The sequence below is a fragment of the Nannospalax galili genome, unplaced genomic scaffold (assembly GCF_000622305.1).
Source record: "Nannospalax galili isolate Female #2095 unplaced genomic scaffold, S.galili_v1.0 scaffold2895, whole genome shotgun sequence".
NCBI classification, from domain to species: domain Eukaryota; kingdom Metazoa; phylum Chordata; class Mammalia; order Rodentia; family Spalacidae; genus Nannospalax; species Nannospalax galili.
In genome coordinates, this window is record NW_008336404.1 from 714,187 (window position 1) to 721,651 (window position 7,465).

General features: G+C 45.3%; 1 pseudogene; it reads right to left on the minus strand.

The window, feature by feature from the left end:
• Positions 1–5,874: 5,874 nt before the first annotated feature.
• LOC103732567 overlaps positions 5,875–7,465 on the minus strand; it is a 17,387-nt pseudogene continuing 15,796 nt past the window's right edge.

A 7,465-nucleotide genomic window follows, 5' to 3' on the forward strand; every position in this document is an offset into this window, starting at 1 on the left:
CGCTGGGAAGGAAGGGGGCGCAAGGCGGGGGCGCGCCGGCCGCACGGGAGCGCACAGGGCACGCCAGCACCCACCCTCTTCCCCCGGAGCGCGCCGCCACGGGGCCGCGCACGGGCCTCGAAGGAGCCCAGGCCTCCAGGCTTCCTACAGCCGGTGCCGCGCCCTCGCCGGCCTGGCCGTACCCGAGTTGGGTTCAAACCCTTTCCAACCTTCGGCTTACAGAATCCTCCTACCTCCATTTCCCCATTGTGTGACGCACGCCTTTAATCCCAGCACTTGGGAGGCAGAGGCAGGCGGATCTCTGTGAGTTCAAGGCCAGCCTGGTCTACATAGTGAGTTCCAGGACAGCTGGGGCTACAGGGAGACCCTGTCTCAAAAAGACCAAAAAAAAAAAAAAAAATTAGGGATTTCAAGATAGCACAGCAGATTACACCAAAAACATACAGCCAAACGCGTTTGTAATGTGGTCTTACTGTTAGCTGTTATTCTGTGCAGTTGTTAAAATGAATGGGTCTGTGGCCATTTGATGAGCAGGACTTTGAAATCAGTAGTAGTTGATAACAGATCTTATTACATTTTATTTATTTTGTAAAAGGAGTACACAGGTGTGGAGGGAGGAGGGCAACTGGTGTTGGTTTTCTCCTTCCGTGTGGGTTGAGACTAAGGTGTCAGGCAAGTGGCTTTACAAACTCCTGACTTACCTTGCAGGCTCAAGCCAGTTATCGCAAACTAAACTCAAGAGGGATTTAAAATAAGCAAATCATAACACTATAAAAGGCCAGAAGATATTGGGAGAGAGAAGGCCCCATAATTAAAGGAAAGATGTTTATAATCAAAAATCTCTGCTGAGCTGAAGAGATGGCTCAGCAGTTAAGAGCACTGGCTGGTCTTGCAGAGATCTTTTATGGAGGTCAGAAGAGGTTGTCAGTCCCCTGAAACTGGAGTTACTAGACTGTTCTTAGCTGCCATTTGGGTGCTGGGAACTGAACCCCGGGTGCTCTGCAAGAGCAGCCAGTGCTCTTAACCACTGAGCTATCTCTCGAGCCCCTGAAAATATTTTTTTAAATCAATAGATGACAAAGCAGAACATGGTGGTACATGCCTGTAACTCCAGCATTTGGGAGGCTGAAAAACGAGGATTGCCATGAGTTTTTGGCTTGTCTATGCTACATAGCAAGTACCAGGTCAGCTAGAGACAAAACCCAAGACTTAACACAAGCTACTGAGCTACACCCCAGCCTAAGATTCACTTCTGAATAAGATTTGGAAGTTAAACATCCTGAATTCTGCTACTTCCTGGCTGGGTGACCCTGGGGCAAGTTTGAGTTTCAGCTCCCTGGGGGGCTGGAGAATGAAGATGATAAGGGCTGGGTACATAACTCAGTAATAGAGCACTTGGCATTTGTGAGGCCCTGGGTTCAATCCCCAACGCCAAAAGAAAAGAAAAAAAAAGTGACAATGCTCTTCTCTAGGGTAGTTATGATGGCTAAATGAACTAAGCATTATTGAATTAGTAGCCAATAAATGTAGCTGTTTTGCACAGAGCATGTGGTAATCTAACAGCTACTTTCAGTGCCAAAACTCAGATTCCTTTTTTGTTCTTTTTTCTTTGTCTTGTTTTGTGATTCCATCTCACGTATCGCAGGCTGGCCACAAACTCATCATGTAGCTGAGGATGACCTTGCACTCCTAATCTTCCTCCCCTCCCTAGTTCTGGGATTATAGGCACGCACTACCACACCGAGTTTATGTGGTGCTGGGGATTGGAATCCAGGGCTTCCTGTATACTGAGCAAGCACTTTATCAACTGAGCAGCATCCCCAGTCCTCAACATTCAGATTCAACAACTCTGTAAGTAACATGCAGTATTCAGACAGCCAGCTTGAAGTTACTTAATTGAGCCTTCGTTTTTCCCCTCTGAAATACAGAATTAATATAATAACAGTGAAATCAAATACATAATGCATTTAGTCCAGTCAGGCCAGTACTGCACGGTACTGAGTAGCCATAGTAAGAAAATACTCAGCAAGAACACTGCAGACAAGAGAAATTACAGCTTTCAGATTTTTACCAAGCTCTGGGCTCCCTGCTTTCATCCTGAGAGCCATGGCTAATTCCTTAGTTTTCATTTCAACTTTCATTACTCAAAAGGAGAGATTCTAATGTCACTTTTGCCACAATCATGAGGTACCAGGCTTTAGGCCTTAGCTCAGTCAAGTGAGGTAAGCCGACTGAATTAAGTGTCTCCCATCTCTGGTCTCCTTACTTCAAAGGGTGTAAGATACCACCCAGCCCCGAAATAACCCTATCAGAGCAGGCCTTCCAGCACACCCATGAGACTGGCCTCTTATCAAATGTTTACCAGAGTACCATGTGCTGTCTTAAGACTTTTGTATTTGTTATCTAATTGAAAACTTCCAAACAAATAAGTAAATGCAAACTAAAAATATAAAACTCCCTAGCCAGGCATGGTGGCACACGCCTTTAATCCCAGCACTTGGGAGGCAGAGGCAGGCAGATCTCTGTGAGCTTGAGGCCAACCTGGTCTACATAGCGAGTTCCATGTCAGCTGAGATTACAGGGAGACCCTGTTTCAAAAAAACCAAAAAAAAAAAAAAAAAACTTCCCAGACAAACTCTGATATGGTAATCATAAAGGACAAAAATCACTCTTCCTGCTTAAAACTAAGGCTTAGAAAGGCTAAGAGATTGGGTTAATGTTTATCACGTCTGAGGCTATGCACTGAGCAGTCGGGAATTGTCATTGTTGAAATTCTACCTAAACCTTAGGAATCCTCTCTCCTCATACAGCTAAACCCACTTATAACATCATCAATCCTTGAGAGTTCCAGAAACCTAAAAAATTTAATCAAGCTGACCTGGGGAGAAGATTAGGGTGGATTTGAGAAGGGTATTTTTAATCTAATCAGCAGAAACCTAATCCAAGCCTTTAACCTAATCAAAGAAAACACTACAGGCATCTCCAAGCAGAAACTTTTAGCAAGGGTCATTCAAGAAAACCTTGGAAGCTGGGAATGGTAGCAAAAACCTGTGATGCCAGCACTTGGGAGACTGAGGCAAGAGGAATGTGAGTTCCAGGCCAGCCAGGCTGCATAACAAGACCAGCAAAAAAGACAACAGAGCCAGGCGTGGTGGCACATGCCTTTGGCAGAGGCAGGCGGATCGCTGTGAGTTCAAGGCCAGCCTGGTCTACGTAGTGAGTTCAGGTCAGCTGGGGTTACAAGAGACCCTGTCTCAAAAAGACAAAAAAAAAAAAAAAAAGACAACAGAAGGGAAATCCCACCTCAGCCTTCGTAGGGGTTAAAGAGTGGGTTGAGGCCAGGCGTGGTGGCGCACACCTTTAATCCCAGCACTTGGGAGGCAGAGGCAGGCAGATCTCTGAGTTCAAGGCCAGCCTGGTCTACATAGTGAATTACAGGCTAGCTAGGGCTACAGGGAAACCCTGTCTGAAGAAGATTAAAAAAAAAATAAAAAAAGAGTAGGCTGAGGCAGGCTAGCAAGAAGTGAAGAGACACTCATTCTCCCTTGTAATGTCCCTAGCTAGTAAAAATTTCTAAAAAGCAGTGTTTAAAATGCTTGTAAAGCAGTCTCAAGCAAGGTTGTGTCTTCTAATTTTCTGAAAAGATATTTTGTTAGCAATACTGTTTTTCAACTGTGTTACACTTGTGTCCTTGGTTATTTGGAGACTGACTCCCCCTTGGATGGGCCTCTGTTGTTGACTGCTGCTAGGGTACTTGGTCTGTCACTTGATTTCTGAGCAGATCACATAGAGAGCTCTTGGGCAGGAGAGCTTGCACTCCAGTATGCCTCACCGGATATTCCAAGCAATCATCTGACTGAGGGAAAACAAGAAAACTGCGGTGGGGAAGACACCAGAGAGGTGGCTCATCGGGTAAGAGCACTGGACGCTCTCGGTTCCCAGCACCCACTGGTGGCTCACAGCCTGCTATAACTCCAATACCAGGGGATCCAACACCTTCTTCTGACTTCCACAGGCTCCTGCACATATGTGGTACACATAAACTCAGGCAAGCACAAACACATACAAATTAATTAATTAATTAATTAATAATCTTTTTTTAAAAATACAAGATTTAGCCAGGTGTAGTGGCGCTCATCTTTAATCCTAGCACTTGGGAGGCAGAGGTAGGCCAATGTCTGTGTGATCAAGGCCAGTCTGGTCTACATAGCAAATAAAAGGCTTGATGTGTGTGTGTGTGCATTTGCATGTGTGCCATGTGTGTGGATACCCTCAGAGGCATCAGATTCTCTGGAGCTGGAGTTACAGGTGTTGGTGAGCTACCTAATATGGGTTCTGGGAAACAAACTCAAGTCCTTGGGAAAAACAGCCAGTGCTCTCCAGCCCCACTATATAAATTATTTTGTTTATTATTATTATTATTATTATTATTATTATTATTACTACTGTGTTTGTGTGGTGCATGGTGTGTAAGTGTGGGTGTGCATGCCACAGCACCAATTTGGAGGTCAGAGGACAACTTTCAGAAGTCAGTTCTCTTTCCACCATGTAGGTTGTAGGATCAAGCTCAGGTCATTCAGGTCATCGGGCTTAGCAGCGGCACCTTTACCCACTGAGCCATCTCTCCAGCCCCTGGATTTTGTTTATAAGATTTTATTTTTGATATTTTATTTATTATTTTCATTTTATGTGTATGAGTGTATTGCCTGCATGTATGTGAGTGCACCCGTGTCGTGCAATGCCTCAGAGGTCAGAAGAGGACTTTGGATTCCCCTGGAACTAGAGTTAAGGACGGTTCGTAGCTGCCATGAGGGTGCTGGGAATCAAATCCCAGTCCTCTGTAAGAGCAGTCAGTGCTCTTAACTGCTGAGCCATCTCTCCAGCCCCAACCCCCTGAATTTTTAAAAACATTTATTATTTTTATTCTATGTGTATGAGTGTATTGCTTGCATGTATGTAAGTGTACCTGTGTTATGCATTGCCCGTGGAGGTCAGAAGAGGTCATCGGATTCCCCTGGAACTCGAGTTACCAGACAGTTGTTAGCCACCATGTGGTTGCTGAGAATCAAACCCAGGTCCTCTGGAAGAGCAGCCAGTGCTCTTAACCACTGAGCCATCTCTCCAGCCCCTTGGTTTGGATTTTATGTTGTTGTTGTCCTTTGGTTTTGTTTGGGTGTTTTGTTTTTTGGTGGGGTTTTTTTGTTGTTTTTTTTCGGGGGGGTTGGTTTTGGTTTTGAGAGGTTGTTTGGTCTTTAATTTTTAACTTTTTAATTTTTTTCTTAATTTTTTTATGTGTATGAGTGTATTGCCTGCAGATATGTAAGTGTACCTCTGTTGTACAATGGCCACAGAGGCCAAAAGAGGGCGTCAGATCCCCTGGAATAGAGTTTTGGATGGTTGTTAGCCGCTATGTGGGTTCTGGGAACCAAACTCAGGTCCTCTGCAAGAGCAGTCAGTACTCTTACTGATGAACTATTTCTCCAGCCCCAGTTTTTTGTTTTGTTTTGTTTTTTTGAGATAGGGTTTCTCTCCAGCCCCAGCTGACCTGGAACTCACTATGTAGACTAGGCTGGCCTCAATTTCACAGAGATCCACCTGCCTCTGCCTCCCAAGTACTGGAATTAAGGGCATTTGCCACCACACCCTGCAACCCACACACAATTTTTTTTTAAGACACCAAGCTGGGCATGGTGGTGCACACCTATAGTCACAGCATTCAGGAGGCAGAGGCAGGTGGATCTCTGTGAGTTCCAGGCCAGCCTGGTCTACATAGTACATAGTAAGTTCCAGGCCAGCTGGTGCTACAGGGAAGCCCTGTCTCAAAAAGACCAAAAAAAAAAAGAAAAGAAAAGATACCAAAAACCATTACTACAGTCATTTTGCAACATTTTTATCACCTCCAAAAGAAACTCTGTTGCTGGGCATGTTGGCATATGCCTGGAGTCCTGGTACTTTGGAGACTGAGGAAGAAGGAGCAGGTGTTGAAGGCCATCCTCAGCAATGTAGCAAATTAAAGGTCATTCTGGACTGGGTAAGACTATCTCAAAATCAGAAAGACAAAAAGCCTATTCCTGTTAGGCATCAAGCCTGACCTTCTATTTTCCCTACCCAGAGCCCTGAGCCACTACTAATCAATTTCTTTCTTTTATTTCTACATTTGTGTGTGTCTGTCTGTATGTGTGTACATGTGTCATAGTGTATGTGTGTGTGGAGGTCAGAGAACAACTTGGAGTAGTTGATGCTCTCCTTCTACCACGTGGGTTCTGGGGTCATCAGGCTCAGCAACAAACACCTGCTGAGCCATCTCACCTGCTCTACCTCCTCTTCCTCTTTCTCTTCCTCTTCCTCCTCCTCCTCCTCTCCCCGCCTCCTCTCTTTTTCTCTCTTTCTGTCTCGCTCTCAGATTTTGTTTTTTTTGAGACAGGGTCTCTTTGTAGTCCCACCTGCCCTAGAACTCACAGAGATCTGCCTGCCTCTGCCTCTGCCTCCCGAGTGCTGGGATTAAAGGTGTGCACCACCACACCTGGCATTTATTTTTATTTTATTTTATTTTATGTGTATAAGTGTTTTGCCTACATGTTTATAAGTGCACCATGTTCATGCAGTGCACCCAGAACCCAGATGATGGCGTTGGAGCCCCTGAAACTGGAGTTATTGACTGTTGTTAGCCTCCATGTTAGTGCTGGGAACTGAACCCAGGTCCTCTGCAAGAGCAGCAAGTGCTCTTAATTGCTAAGCCATCTCTCTCTCACCTCCTCCTTTAGAAAAAAAATGGGTGTGGGTACACATGCATCTACATGTGTGCACAGCATGTACAGAGGTCAACCTCGTGTCACTCTCAGGCATCCTCCACCTTGTTTTATTGAGGCAGAGTCTCTCAATGACCTGAAGCTCACCAAGAAGGCTAGGCCAGAAAGCCCTAGGGATTCACCTGTCCCCACCTCCCCAGCTCTGGAGTCACAAGCATACCCATACCCATCATACTTTTTCCACAGGTTCTGGGGATCACACTCAAGTCTTCATGCTTGCAGGGCAAGCATTTGACCAATTGAACCATCTCCTCCATAACCCCACTAATGTATTTTCTGTCGATACATATTTTTCTTTTTTTATTTTATGTGTATGAGTTTATTGCCTGCATGTATGTGAGTGCACCTGTGTCATAAAATGCCTAGGAGGTCAGAAGAGGGGGTTGGACTCCCCTGGAACTGGAGTTAAGGACAGTTTGTAGCTGCCATGTAGGTGCTGGGAATCGAACCTGGGTCCACTGCAAGAGCAGTCAGTGCTCTTAACCGCTGAGCCATCTCTCCAGCCCCAGATTTTTCTTTTTAAAAAGATTTTTTAAAAGTTATACGTGGCTAACGCCTGTTCCAGGGAATCCAACAGCCTCTTCTGTCTTCCTCTCAAGCACTGCACGACACAGGTGCACTTACCTACCTGCAGGCAATATACGCATACACATACA